This window comes from Protopterus annectens, chromosome 9.part0 (genome assembly GCF_019279795.1).
Source record: "Protopterus annectens isolate FY-2018-M chromosome 9.part0, PAN1.0, whole genome shotgun sequence".
NCBI lineage: Eukaryota > Metazoa > Chordata > Ceratodontiformes > Protopteridae > Protopterus > Protopterus annectens.
The window spans coordinates 1852010247-1852026716 of NC_056743.1; the positions used below are offsets into that span (position 1 = coordinate 1852010247).

The window sequence follows — 16470 nt, forward strand, 5'->3', positions numbered from 1 at the left end:
TTTGTAATATGCCAGTTACATTTATTGTGCTGTCTTGTAATATGACGGTTACATTTATTGTGCTGTCTTGTAATATGCCAGTAACATTTATTGTGTTGTTGTGTAATATGCCATTTACATTTATTGTGCTGTCTTATAATATACCAGTTACATTTATTGTGCTGTTGTGTAATATGCCAATTACATTTATTGTGTTGACTTGCAGGGACTTGTTATGTGGTTGGGTTATGCTGAACTATTTCATAGAGCCAGAATGCTACATGCTATGTCCCCATGTGTGCTATTGCCATATCTGTATAGATATGCTTCCTTTTGTATAGGGGACAAGCACCCTCCAGCTGTGGGTGCAGAGGTAATGAAATATATTTTTGTGACTGTAGGTTGTAACTACTACTCTGGCAACATCGTATCTACCAGTCTGAGTTTTCTGATGTGATCCTTTCTCTTTCAGCACAGACATAACATGACATGCACTATCTTGGCTACTGCAGGAGGCAGAAGAGACTGACCTGCACTGTATCAATATATCCATTCCACTGATAGCATAGGTTAACTTATGACAATCTTCTAACTGTGTTTCCTCCCTGCAGATCCAGATGATCTTGTAGCTATGTGAGTGACTTACCCACATTCCACCCCTGTTGACACTGTAGTAGGGGAAGGAGATGGGCTAACAGTGATTAACTGGTGATGGCATCTTGCCCTCACACTTGCAGGTAACCTGACCCCAATGACCTTTGTGATCCAGATACAGCCAAACTAATTGGTCTAGACTGTGTTTTGTAGACAAGAGTTAAGGATACTGAAATAAGCTTATAGGCACAGCAAAGACACAGCTTAATTGGAGAAGACTTTAAAAACATAATTCTGAAGTCTCCTAGGATGACATCACCTTCATTGTTTTGGAGAGTATTTTTCCTGGAAGTTATCATCATTAAAATGTATAACCTTTTATAAGATTACAAAAAAATATGAATTATAAAACTAAATGTCAGAGGTGTAATAACTTATTGAAAGCAGACTGGCAAAATATATTTTATGATTGTGAGAAATTAAACAGATTTGGCTGTATATTCTGATGATTATAAGGGCTTTCTGGCCTGATAATTGCAGTATGGCTAGATCTTTAACCTTTATAAAAGATCTAATCCAATCCTACCAACGATACACTTTAGTAACTTATAGCCTAATATTTCACTTTAGGAAACTAACTATTAAAGAAGTCAGAGCAACTCTTCGCAATATAAGTGAAAAAGCCATCTCTAAGCTCTCAACACTGTATAGCTCCTTCAAGAAAATATCAGCCCCCTTCATAGCAGAACCTTTTGCTCATATATTCAACATCACCTTAACAAGCTCTATTTTACCACAGACTTTAAGCACTTACACATCAATCCCCTTCCCAAAACATAAACCCTAAGTAATAAAAAAAGATACAGAGTGTATATACCCAGTGGCTTTTAATAAAAATATTTGCAAAGCTTGGATGGTGCAGTGGTGCAGCAGTTTACGTTGTTGTTGTCATCTCACAGCAAGAGGTTCTCATTTCACTTCTCTGCAGGAGTGCCTTCTGTGGGGTCTATATCACATCAGCAAACACTAAAAATAGCGAATGCTGATATATCAAACTTCAAAGTCCAAAAGCTGAAAAATTTGAAGGAACAGATCAGCAAATTTTTACCCAGGGAAAAAATTTGCTGCTCCAAAAAGAAAAAAAAAAGTATACAGTCAAAATAAAGTGGGGGGCTTCACCATCCACTCACCCCCAACTTAAATATACCAACTCCGAAATTGCATCACAGTGGAGAAAACAGCAAAGCCCAGAGAACGGCTCAGTGAATTTTTTTCCCTGGGAAAAAAATTTTCTGATCCGTTCCTTCATCTTTTCAGCTTTTGGACTTTGAAGTTTGATATATCAGCATTCTCTATTTTTAGCATTCGCTGATGTGATATAGGCCCCCTTCTGTGTGCAGTCTGCATGCCCTCCCTGTGTTCGTGTGAGTTTCCTCTGGGTGCTCCATTTTCCTCCCACCTTACAAAGACATGCATCTGGAGCATTTCTCCCTGGGCCTCTGCTGAAAATTGACTTGTTCCAAGTCAGACATTCGCTGTCAACAAATGTTAAAAAAATAAACATGCAAACAACTCTGGGCTCAACTTAAACAAATATAGACTTCTTTGTGATCGGGAGCACTATTTCAAAAAAAATCTTTCAATACCATTACTGCATTATACACAACCACGGACACTGCTTATAGCAATCTGAATAATTCAAAATTAAAACCTAGAACATGTCAAACAATAAATAACATGCTTCTCTACAAATATAGTAAACGTGGAAGAAATATTAAAAAAAAATCCTACCATATCAGACTTGCATACCTGCTAACATTTGTCAAAATATACAGTGCAGTAGAGAGTTTTAACCCATTATGAGGTAGAACAAAAAAAAAGTCACAACTCTTAATTCCTAGCATTTTTTTTGTCACACGTCTCAGTGTTTATAAAACAATTACTGTAACTTATGATGTTTATTATGGCAGCAGTTAGGCAGTGTCCTGAGTGAATTACCATTCCTTCTTTCAGACAACAGAAGTGACCAGCTGCGAATGCTAAGGAAATAAGCTGATAGGCACAGCAAGGACACAGCTTCATTGAAGAAGGCATTACAAATATAGTTCTGAAGTCTGCAAGGATGACATCACCATCATTGTTTTGGAGAGTATTCCTGAAAGTTATCTTCATGAAAATATGTAACCTTTTATAAGATTACAAAAGTTTATGCAATATAAAACTAAATGTCAGAGAGGTGTAATAACATTGAAAGCAGACTAGCAAAATATATATTGTCACTGTGAGAAATTAAACAGATTTGTCTGCATATTCAAAGGTTTATAATGACTTTTTGCCTGTTAATTGTAGTATAGTTATATCTTTAACCTTTACAATGCTCCAGTCCCTGGATGTATCTAAATCATTAACAGACAGCATCACTGACTCCACACAAGCAGCTAATAATACAAAAGGAAGCCTTAACCTTTTTAAAAACTACAAACACAATCAAAAGACAACATCCTTGTCCAGATATCCCCCACCATATGACAATACAACACTAGGCACCCTAATTCAGTCCTCCCACCTATACACTTTAGTAACTTACAGCCTACCATTTTACTGGGTCTATAGTAGATAAACAAAAGTTGATCTAATCAAACGCTCACATGAGCAAAAATCCAAGAACTCGAAACTGCAATTGTGGGGTGCTGCGCACATCACACCACCCGCTAAATATATATTCCAACTCCGAGATCGCACTACAGTGAAGAAAGGACAAATATTCCCATATTCACTGTACCGCGATCTCACAATTGTGGTTTCGAGTTCCACAATATTCGCTCATGTGAGCGTTCGATTAGATAAACGTTTGTTTATCTAATATAGACCCCAGTTTACTTTAGGAAACTCACTGTTAAAGAAGTCTAAAACAGCTCTTCTCAACATAAGTGAAAAAGCCAGGTCTAAGCTCTCAAAACTGCATACCTCCTTCATGAAAATGTCATCTCCCTTCACAGCAGCACTTTTGCTCATATATTCACCATCTCCTTAACCAGTTCTATTTTCACACAACCTTTAAGCACTCGCATGTCAATTCCATTCCGAAAACATAAACCCTTCTTCTTCATCCTTTAGTTTCTCCCATCAGGGGTCACCACAGGAGATCATCAGTCCACAGAATGATTGACAGTGAAGTTTTACAGTATTGAGTTGCCAGCCCAGCAATCAACCTTCACAGAAGGCACACACATACTCACACCAAAGGCCAATTTAGAATGTCCAATCCACCTGAAGCATGTCTTTGTAATGTGGAAGAAAGGTGGAGCACCTTGTGACTGCAGGGAGGACATGCAGACTCCAGAAAGAAGGCACCCCAGTAAAGAATCAAATCAGAGAGCCTCTTGCAGTGAGGCAACAATGCTAACTGCTACACCACCATGAGATACAGACTGTATAAACCCAGTGGCTTTTAATAAAAATATTTTAAAAACTTATATGCAAACAACTCTGGGATCACATAAACAAATAAGGACTTATTTGTGATTGAGAACACTATTTCAGAAATTCTTTCAGTAGCATTACAGCATTATAGACCACTACTGACACTACTGAAAAATTCAAAATTAACTGAAGGGCTGTTCATTGAATATAACTGCAGCATTGCAAATAATAAGTCATAACATGCTTTGCTACAAACATAACACATTCAGATTTAGCCCCAAAACAATAAGATGGTTGCAAAAGCACATATATGGGCCTGCCTTTTGACTAAAGCTGCTGTTGACAAAGGAATCCCAGAAGGATCAGTCCTTGAACCAATTTATTTTCCCTGTTCATCAATGATATAGCCACTGACCTGCCCCACTGCACCTTGGTCCTTTTGGCAGATGATATCTTACTACTTAAATCATGTAAGAATGCCGTGACCCTTCAACAGAAACTATAATCCAGCTAAACAGATGTATGCCTCTGTGTGAATAAAATATGTTCCTAACCAATCCTCTGAAGTCTAACATCATGATAACTGGAACCCTTGCAAAGACTCCTTAAATATTCACATTAATTGATACAGATGGCAACCCACTACTAAAAGTAACAAGAGTTTTCATGAAAATGGGTATAGATTTAAGAGCTTAGAGGTGGCTTTTTTACGTATGTTCTTTTCATTTACCAAGCACACTTGTGATATTATTTGCAAGGTACATCATCAACTGGTAAAGACTTAACTAAAAATGTACTTATCCCTAAAACTGAATATAGGATTCCTCTTGAAACCATACAGATCAAACACATGTAAAACTAAAACTATTATAAACACAATCTGCAAATTTGTTTCTCTTACAAAACCCAAAAGTGATCACTGCCAGCTTCTAGAGTGGTGTAACTAGCTAAATGGAAATGACAGAACCATGTTTCTTCTTAGCTGACAAATCTACAAGCTGTTAAAATGGGCACTGACTCCATAAATACAAAATAATAAATCAGGGAGCCAAACAACGCATCTGGAGAGAGCCAAGGCAATAGCACTACCTTAATTAGATGCAAAACACAAACCAGGAACCAGGAAAAACAAGTACAAACAATCCAAAAACTGAAGGTACTGAAGGCACCAGCGAGTCTGCAAGACGTTTAAAAATGTATTAGTAATGAACCAACAAGATTAAGCACTTTTGTCAGTATATAACCAAGACTTCATCAGAATCTAAAAGTTCAACAAACTCTACAATATTTAAATAGTAAAAAAAAAATCACACGACCACCACATCAATTAACAACAGAAGCAAATTTGTTAACCCTAATTTGTCAAGTACAAAATGAGGTAGTTCTTAGAACATAAGGTGCAGGGTTTACACGTTCTATGATTTTAAATGCGGTACACTACTGACTGAAATACCCTCATTAAGCCGAGGGGGCATACAAGCATTCAACCATAGCTGCCACATCATTTATCTGTATTCAGTAAGATCTGCCCATGGCCCTCCCTTCATATTCTGAGATACAAAATCCAATCAAAAAAAAAAAGAATAATCAGGGTGTGTTTCCATATGCTTGTATAAAGATTTTCTAACATTCTTGTTCCTTATATCTAGATTGTGCTTGTAAATGCACTCTTTAAATTTCCTTTTGGTTTTTCTCACATAAAAACACAAACATTGAACACACTTTGCCACATATACTAAACCTAGTGAATTACAAGTGTAGTGAAATGAACTAACCAACTTGTGGGTCCCTACCACTAGTGTGTCACCCTGAAAAATACATTTACATTGGTTGCAGAATCCACACTTGCAGGTTCCTCACCTCTTGGCTGAATTTGGAGTCAGTGTTTCACTGGCTTCCAACAGTTTTTTCAAGATCTTCCCTGTCCTATATACTATACATGGTATGTCACCAAGCTTCTCAAAATCTTTCCCATAACAAAAAAATATTTCCAGTTCTTACATAATATACTACCAATTGCATCACTGTCCACAGTGTAATTTGTGACAAATGCCTTTCCATAATTTTTAATACTGTTACCTGTAGCATATCTGTCATTAACATCCTCAATAATCTGAGTAGTTGAACCCCTAAAAAGACGTATGATGGTACCTTCTAACCTTTTAGTGCTAACCTCACTACAAATACTAACAATCAGCTGCAATGGGTACCTCCTTGCCTGGAACATGTCAAGAAGTTTGCTACTTTCTTGCTCAAACATATTGTCATCAGAAATCATTTTAGCCAGATGAATAAAATGTCCCTTTACCACCCCTTTCCTAGCATGCCAAAGGTGGCAACTTGTGTAATACAAGAGGGAGTTTGAATAGTGGGGTTTCCAAAAAATGTTAGTAGTAAGCCTCTCCTTAACATGATTTTTGGCCATAAGCACATATAGGTAACTAATGCTTTCAGCGCTGTAGGAATAAGTACATTTCAAAAACGAGGTTGACATTTCTGGTAGCAATATGTTTGAGCAAGAATGTATTTCAATCAGTAGTATACTGCATTTAAAATCATACAAAGTGTAAACCCTGCACTTTATGTTCTAACAACTACCTTCTTTTGTACTTGACAACATATGGATAACAAATTTGATTCTTTTGTTAATTGATGTGGTGGTCATGTGATTTTTTTTTTTTACTATTTAAATATTGTAGAGCTTGTGGAACTTTTAGATTCTGATGAAGTCTTGGTTATAGACTGACAAAAGCGCTTAATCTTGTTGGTACATTACTAATAAATGTTATACTTCTTGCTGGCTTGCTGGTGCCTTCAGTACCTTCAGTTTTTGGATTGTTTGTATCCTAATTAGATCTCATTTTAAAACATCCACAGGAGAAAAAGCTTTATATAGACTAGGTCCAGCTGTTTGAAATTGGCCATCTGCAGAACAGAGGTAGCAAGAAACATTTCAATTAGTTAGAAACAAACTAAAACAACAACTGTTTAATGACACCAAGTAGTCACATCTTTCTAGTAAAGACATACTTTTTACAAATGACCAGTGGTTGAATGCCTGCCTAAATTGTGCATTATATAAGTAGCATATCTTGCATTTAGAAGAGTAAATAAAAGCCAAATGCATTGCCTGTGATCTTTTACTGTACTGTGTTAAACTCTGTATTCTTTATTGCATGTATAATTTTCTGTTTCTGTCTTACACCATGGTGCTGGAGTCATAGGTTCATATGTTCATAGGTAGGTACTAGGCTATTGGCCCTAGGGCCTATATAAGCCTAGTTAAAAAAAAGTCAGTCAACCAATTGACTTACTAGATATCAAACTGAAATAAATAAATAAAATAAAAATCTCAATATCCCTTTGTTATAGGGCCTTTTAGCAATAGCAGGAAAAATAATTACAGAGAACTAGAAGAGAGATCTAAGTCACCTTTACCAGAATTCATAAATTTAGCCACTGTTGTCTGTCAAAACTTAATGGAAGTAATTAAGATCGCTGTCTCTTAATCCAGATTATAAATATTGAACAAAGTATAACTGATGTTAGAGAAATATGACTGAGAAATTTAGAGTCAGCGGGGTCAGTTAAGGTGTGGAGATATAGAAACCTAATATACATTTCCTAATGACTGATGCCATCAAAAACCATATAATCTAGCAGCAAGGTAAACAGACACATGATTTTTTAAAAAATACATACAGTATTTCTGATGGTGCACTGTCAAGATTACTGAGTATTCCTGGGACCACCGCATCACAGGCCATACAACCCAGGCCTAGTATTTTTCTAATAGAGTCTAAAAGGTTTCTCTCTGCATATTTCATATTTTCTTCTTTCTAATTTACTATATGAATAAAATTAGATAATTTCTTGCAAGCAGACTTTTTAAATAAAAGGACTTGTGTCATAATTTCAATACTCAATAATTGTCTCAGCTGTCCATACACTGGAAGGTAAGAAAAACATTGCTTGAACGACCTTTGATTTTTAACACTAGTTGCACAAATTATATATCTGACATAGGTTAGCTAGAAAGCTGCTTCCCTTTCATAAAGATTTTGAAGATTTACTTGAACTTTCCAAATGTCATTTTGTATCATAACTAAACCTGTATGCAATAAGTGGAATTATAGTCTGTTTAAGTAATGCACTTCCGGGACTGTTTTTGTTTATTTGTGTTGAGTTTATTCTCTTATTCCTGTTTTATGAACATGAAAGGTGTTTAGTTAAATATAAGATCTTATTGATTCTACCCACTGGGGCAGCTGTCATTTTAATAATTAATTATTTCTACTGGTGGACATCCATTTTACCCCTGTCCTCTCCCTGTTAGTTTGCTGCCTCCAACTATATTAATAGCAAACTGCTTTGTTTGTAACACACACATTTATTGTTTCTGAATACAATTGCCTAGTTCTCAGTACTTGATAAGAAAAAAAAACATCTTTATTGGAATAATAACATTGCAGCAAAACATTTCAGCTTCTTTAATTCTATGTAGTGTATGTACTATGTTCCTTGGATCGTGGACACTGGTATATTTACTTTCTATCAGGTAGAATGAACATGCCAATGTATTGTGAACATGGATATTCTGACAAATTTTACCACTTGATTGTTTCTGAACCATGTTAGTGCTGTGGAGGAAAGCTAAGTCAGTGAATGCTATGATGTATCAAGAATTTGAATCCGAGTTAGGCAGGAGGGACATATATGGTCTTGTTATTTGATGAGATCTGGGGCAGTTTGGTTGTATGTACAAAACAGAAAAATGTGCAGCTTTTGTAACTGAAAGATGTGCTTTGGAATTCCACAGATTAGTAAAAAGATACCTGTTGGCACTGCAGGCCATTTTCTTTTTTTTCTGAGGAAGGCGATACGGATACCATAGATCACTATATGCCTGAGTACATTTTGTTAGCTTCACCTCTCCTATGTGTGTAGCACTTGTTGGCATACAGTGGTTGACCTAGTTCAAGTATTTAGTGCAGGCATTGGAGAAATAGATGATGGTCTGGACAGGAAGAAAGTACAGTTTTGTACCTACCATAAATGTAGATGTTCGAGGATTCCATTGCTGCAGTCCTTACTATTGGGTATAGTCCGCATCCAGTCGGCCCGAATACCAGAGTATAAGGCTGACGTCGGTCAGGGCGCATTAGACTGACGTCAGCACGTCAGGGTACTAATGCGCATGACCGGCGTCATATCCTCAGTCTTTTCTTGCCCCAGATGTCAGAAGACCCTAAAAAGACAAGGCCCAAAATACCTGTACCAAAACATGAACAATATATACAAAAATATAAGCAGGTAAATCACCTACACAACCACCCCTAAACACAGAGGGGAAGGAGGGAGGGTGGACTGCAGCAATGGAATCCTCGAACATCTACATTTATGGTAGGTACAAAACTGTACTATGTTCTTCGTCTTCCATTGCTGCAGTCCTTACTATTGGGTAGAATCCCAAAGCAGAGGTAACGGAGGCTGGCAAATCATAAAGAAGCAGGAGCTGACAACATGCCTTGCAAAACAGCTGTGGCAAAACCAGCCCTAGACTTAGAGTAGATAGGAAGGTGAGAATGCTTAGAGAAAGTATGCACTGAACTCCAAGTAGCTGCTTCCAAAATATCCTTAGTTGCCACCCCCCGTAGAAATGCTGTTGAAGTGGCAGTATCCCTAGTGGAATGAGGCCTAATCCCAGCTGGAACCTCCTTGCCATGATGGGAATAACAAAATGCAATGCAAAAGCCAATCCACCCAGAAATAGTTTGTTTTGACACAGGCTTGCCTTGTGAACTCAAAGCAAAAGAAACAAACAACTGCTGAGACTGCCTAAAATCCTTAGTCCTGCGTAAGTAATAACGCAATAGCCTGTGTACATCTAAAGTATGCAAAATCTTTTCCCCTTTAATTTGGGGGTCTGCATAAAAGGTAGGCAAATGAATAGTTTGGATCAAAGCCACACTAGAAACCACCTTAGGCATAAAGGAAGGATTAGTACGTAATGATACCCTATCCTTATGGAAAATCAAAAAGGGCTCTACTGCCATAAGGGCCTGCAACTCAGACACCCTTCTCGCAGAAGTAATAGCCAACAGAAAAGCAGACTTCCATGACAAGCAGTTCAATTCAGCAGTAGCCGCAGGCTCAAAAGGTTGTAGAGTAAGTTTTACCAACACAAAATTGAGATCCCAAGCAGGAGTAGGAGCTCTACGTGGGGGTCTTATATTCTTTGCCCCTCTAAGAAACTGCTTGAACAAAGGATGCGAAAACAATGGTGGGTCACAATCACAGTGAGCTGAAATTGCTGCAGCATGAATCTTAATGGAAGAGAAGGACAAACCTTTGTCCAATAACTCAGTAAGATATTGAAGAGCCACACTCAAATTAGGCTCAGAAATCTCCAAATGCTTTGCTGTACTCCAAAATAAAAACCTCTTCCATTTTTCAGCGTACACTTTCCTTGTACTAGGTCTTCTAGCTTCCATAATCACATTAAAAACTTGCTGAGGAAGTTGAGACCTGCTGTGTGTCAACACAGAATATGCCAGGCCGTTAGATGAAGAGAGTGAAGCTTGACATTGAGCAGATGACCGTCCTTCTGAGATAACAGATGTGGAATCAAAGGTAAAGGCCATGGAGGCTTCCTTACCAGACTCCTTAGAAGTGGGTACCAGTGTTGCCGAGGCCAATCTGGAGCTATTAAAATCATCCTTGGCCTGTCCTGTCTGACCTTTAAGAGCACCGTTGGAAGAAGAGGCAGAGGTGGAAAGGCATACACATGAAGATTTTTCCAACTGAAAGAAAGAGCATCCACTTTCCAAGCTGTGCGATGAAACCCCTTAGTGCAAAACTTTGGCAGCTGGTGTTTAAGTGGAGAAGCGAACAGATCTATGTCTGGAGTTCCCCATGACACTGTCAATTTCTGAAAAACATGAAGATCCAGTTTCCACTCGTGGGGATCCATGAGTTGTCTGCTTAACACATCTGCTAAGGAGTACTGTGCTCCCGGCAGAAACCTTGCCTGAAGAGTTAGTTGTAAGCTGAGTGCAGTCTCCCATAAAAGCATTGCTTGCCTGCATAGAGGATAAGAATGTGTTCCCCCTTGTTTGTTGATGTACCACATGACAGTTGTGTTGCCTGTTAGAATCAACACCTGCCCTGGAAGAAGGAACCCCTTGAAAGTCATTAATGCAAACTGGACTGCCAACATCTCCTTGATGTTGATATGTAGATGCTGTAGTCTGGCAGGCCACTTGTCTTGTATCCACTTTCCATTTAGATGAGCTCCCCAAGCAATGTCCGAGGCATCTGTCGTTAAAATCTGACTCGCCTCTGGCCGGGTCACAGAGAGTCCCTTGTTTAGGTGACATTCCTGAGCCCACCACAAACAATTCATTAGGAAGGCAAGGTATTATTTGAATGACAGTGTCCAAATCCTGGCAGTGCTGTGCCCATACATTTTCGAGATACCATTGCAGCTTCCTCATATGCAGTTTGGCATTGGGAAGCACCAGAATACAAGATGCCATGAACCCTAATGCTTGAAGGACTGTCTCTGCAGTCAGCACGGACTGATGAGATAGTTGATGGAAGTAAAGTGACAGACTCATTTGATTGTCCGGGGTTAAAAAGGCCATCTGGGCTGCTGTATTCAGTCTCACACCCAGAAAGCACATGTCTTGAGAGGGTACTAGACTGGACTTTATTTCGTTCACAGAATACCCTAGGCATCGTAGCACTGCTATAAGATATTCCAGATGCTGTAGAAGGTCTTCCTGTTCTTGAGCCAGAATCAGGCAGTTGCCTAAACAAGGATAGATTTGAAGTCCTTGGAGCCTGAAGTAAGCCATTACTGGAGCCAGAACCATTGTGAATACTCTGGGCGCAGTAGATAAGCCAAAGGGCAATGCAGAGAACTGATAATGAGAATCTCCAGCTTGAAACCGCAGAGACTTCCTGTAACGTAGCCTGATAGGCACATGAAGGTAAGCTTCCTTGAGATCTAAAGTTACCATCCAGTGATCTTCGCCCCGCAGGGGTAAAAGCTGTTGTAACGTCAACATCTTGAACTTGGGAATGTCCAGATAAGTGTTGAGGAGAGATAAATCCAAAAGCAGTCTCCACGTGTTCCCCTTCCTTGGTACGAGGAACATGCGAGAATAAAATCCTAGGCCCCTTACTGAGACCGGGACTGGCTGAATGATGTCCAACACCCATCAGTCTTGAGTAATTAACTCCCAATTTTCTTTGAAAAGAGACAGGTGTCCAACAAAAGGAGCTGCCAGACGAGAATCTACTGGCAGCTGAAAAGGCAGGCCAATGGGTCTGTTTACGAAAGGACTGACCCCTGCCCGTACTAGAAGTCTGAGCAGGTGAACTCCCTGTTCTAGGCCTAAAAAGAACCTTGAGCCCTGCCCCTACCACGTCTAGACCTACCCCTAGACCGGGAATCATAAGCAGGATATGTCCACCCCTTAGCAGGCCAATTTCTACCAAACTTCGGTGGCTGAACCTGCAAAAAATGTTTAACAGTTTGCAGAGACTTAGCTGTGTCCTCCATATCCTTTAAAACTGCTTCCACAGGTGAACCAAACCACACATCAGACTGTAAAGGAGCATCCAAAATTCTTGTCTTATCATGCTCAGCCAAATTTTGATCCCTCAACCAGGCATGCCTGCGAAGAACAGAACTAGTGGCAGCCACCCTCGAGGAGGCCTGCACCGCATCAAAACCACATTGCAAAGAATGCTTGCCCACTTGGTCAGACACATAAACTAAATCCAGCAAGTCTGTACAAGCAATACCTTCCGCCAAAGCATCCACCTTAGAATTCAATTGTAAAAGGAGATAATTCAGAAATTTCAGCATGTGAAACTGACAATTCAACGCTCTCATGGCTAGAGTGGAAGAAGTATACACTGTTTTACCCCACCTATCTAACACCCTTGCCTCTGTCAGTGGGAACAGGATTTTAAACCACAGAGGCCGTAACACATTTAGGCCCCTGAGAAACAATTTCTGGGTCCGCCCTAGGACTCTTAAACAAATACTTATGAGCTTCGGGCACCCTATAGTACCTATCAGGTTTAACAGGAGCAGGAGGCGTAGCTAAGGGCCTATGCTGGGGTAAAAACAAGAATTCCCTAAGCCTCTTCCTGGAATCAGAGTAATCCAGGTCTTCCCATGTAAAGTGCTCCCACATGGAATGCAGAGTCTCTGAAAATGAAAAAAAAAAAAAAATCCTCAGGAGGAGAAGCCGAAGGAGTGGCATCATCCACATCAGAATCAGAATAATGAGGATACTCCTGTAAATCTTCCGCAGAAGACTCAGAAGCCCCTGAACCCTGTTCAAAACTGTCAAACTCTGGTTCCACTCTAGGCCTCTTATCAGGAGGGCTCATAGAACCTCTAAGTATAGCAATCAAATCTTCTGCCATTGTAAACAGATGGTTCTTAGGTACAGAACCCGAAAGGCTAGGAGAAGCCCCTACCAAAGCTGAAGTTGGCCTACCACTAAAAGAAGTTTTGGCAACAGAAGGAGAGGCTCTAACTACTGTGGGAAGAGAGGGAAGAATAGGTACCTGAGAAGCCCCCTCAGCCTGGCCTGCCTCCGGAGAGGGAACATCCTGTAACAGTAAAGTTTCTGCCTGAGAAAACCTCTGGCTCCACTGAGCCACCTAAAGAACCGACGTCCGGGACTGCCGGTGCATCAACCCTAGGCTTCGCCGTTGTATCCCTGTGCTTCCTGGATGAAGCGGGCGTCGGAGCATCCGACGGCATTTTATAAGTGCAACGCTTCCCAAACACAAATCTGGCACAAGCTAACCTCCTCCCAATAGTGCGTTTGTTAAACCTAGCACAAGAGCGGCAACCAACAACGTCGTGCTCAGGCCCTAAACAAGGTATACACAATGTATGGTAACCCCAATGAGGTATTTGTTTCCCACAAGAAATACAGTTATACACTTTTTCTGACATCCGGTTAAATACTGAGGCAAGAAAAAACCAAAATGTTCCCCAACGGGGTACTTAGCCAACTCTGATTCGGTCTGAAACTCCGGTTTCGGAAATATTTCAGAACGCCAACCTGCACTCGCAAAACTGCTTCTGCATCGGATCTCGCGGCAAAAAAGACTGAGGATATGACGCCGGTCATGCGCATTAGTACCCTGACGTGCTGACGTCAGTCTAATGCGCCCTGACCGACGTCAGCCTTATACTCTGGTATTCGGGCCGACTGGATGCGGACTATACCCAATAGTAAGGACTGCAGCAATGGAAGACGAAGAACATCAACAAAATACTTCTTTGACCATCTTCCAAATGGAAAAATATGTTTCTTATAAATTTCCATCAGCAGATGTGCACAATCTGATAAAAAATTGTGGTAATGGTGAAGGTAGCATTAGCAATGTTATTTATTATATATAAGTTTATTTATTGTTTGATTGCAAATTTATTTATTTACTCTAATTGTGGAGGTTAAAAAAGTCTTTAAAAAATATTAAACCAAAATGTATAGTGTAAGTTAGTTTTCTGCAATTTTTTTCAGAATACACTTCTTGTAACAGTAAACATTTAGGAAAATTATCTACTTTATAGTATATAGAATGAAAAATTCAAGGTCATATTGAGAAAATTGCTGCAAACATAAAGAGAATTCTGTGCATTTCCTTAATGCAGGTGTTGTCCACCATTCTCATAAATGGATCATAATACAGATGCCATATGCTGCTCGGTTAAAAAAACTCCAGCTCTACTCAGTTGCATACCGCCTACTTTGAGGCGATCTATGCCTGACATACAAAGCTATGTCAAATCCAAAATTAATGGACATGCTCCACCTCAGTAAATCTAAATCCCTTAGAGCCACACGCTCGAGGGACTTGAACCTCAGCACAGAAATAAATAGAACTTGCTGGAGGGACAGGTTTATAACCCAGAGGCTCCCTTTGCTCTGGAATAGAATTCCAGTTCATGTGAGGCAGAGCACCTCACTGAATCTCTTCAAGAAGAATCTCGATAGGTGGATGGGGGATCGTAGGTTTGTCCCAGGGATTACTCTCGTGTCACTATTAGACAGAGGCACAGTAAACTAAACCTTAAAAAGGGCAGAGTATACTCAAATCAAGGGGTGGAGTAAGCCATACAGAATCGGGCTAGGCTTAAAATTGCCCCAGGGCAGATAGCCTAGTATGAACCTATGAACCTATGAACCTATTTGTGAAACAGACACATTACTCTTTGGCAGCATTTTATAACCAACCATATATACATGAACTAACATGAATGAGGCACAATCAGATTTATCTGTATTCCTTTAAGTATTATGTTCCTCAGCAGAAAGAAAAAAAAAACTACCATGAAGGTTGTGTTATCTATATTACACTGAATGAGGAAATGCATGATAGACTCTCCTTCCACCAGCAAGTATTGAGGTCCTGTGTGTTACAGCCAGATCCTTGCTGTGACACCACAGTGTGTACTCAGAGCTAAAGATACTTTGGTCAACAAGTTCAACAAAACATCATATATTTCCATGTAAGGACAAGCCATTTGATGGTGTCAACATTTGCCCTATGTGATGGTCACTGCTGATGTGACATCCAAACCTCTTGTACAAAATGTGAAAAAGGGAGTTGAGTCTAATGTTGAGACCATATCATAAGTGGTGTGTGATATGAATTCAACACACTTTTGACATACTTAATTTAGTTTATCTTCAAAACACTTATCACAAAGAAAACACACTGATAAGCACTTTTAAGAGTCCTCCCCACTCAGTCCCATAATTTTAGTAGAACAGTTTTTTTAACACATCTACCATTTGGGTTTATGAATGAAAAGACTGTTAAAATAATATAAAACCTGACTGACAGGCATAATTCCTACACTCCTGTTTCATATTTGTCTTTTCAGCTTTTCCCAGTTAGGGGTCACCACAGCAGAACTCTGGTTCACTAATGATTGGCAGTAGATTTTTATAGTGCTGAGTTGCCAGCCCGATGCCCAACCTTCAATGAAGGCACGTCCATTTATGCATAGGTTCATAGTAGGCCAACTGCCCTTGCAAGCCATTGTAAGCCTAGCCAATTATGCCTTGTGAGACTCAAACCCTGCACCTTGTGTTTGTAAGGCAAACACCTTAACCATTAGGCCACCCTCCCAACCCCTTTGTCTTTCAAACGCCACTCGACCATAGGGAGGACATGCAGACTCAACACAGAAGGCACTCCAGACGAGAATCGAACAGGAGAACCTCTTGCTGTGAGGCAACAGTGCTACCGCTGCACCACTGTGGCTTTTATGTTACTATAAACTTTCTCAGAGTTCATTCCAGATAACATCTTAATATGTAAAGACAATACTGTCTCTGATTTATACAAAAATTTGTAGATGCACAAGAGGCCTTAATGTTAATTTTTATAAACTACTTTTAACCAGATAAACCCATGAGACACAGA

General features: G+C 39.6%; 1 protein-coding gene across 1 annotated transcript in view; it reads right to left on the minus strand.

Annotated features, from left to right (window-relative positions):
* Positions 1 to 16470, minus strand: part of LOC122810994 (signal-regulatory protein beta-1-like) — a 443272-nt gene that overhangs the window by 376450 nt on the left and 50352 nt on the right. The window lies entirely within an intron of this gene.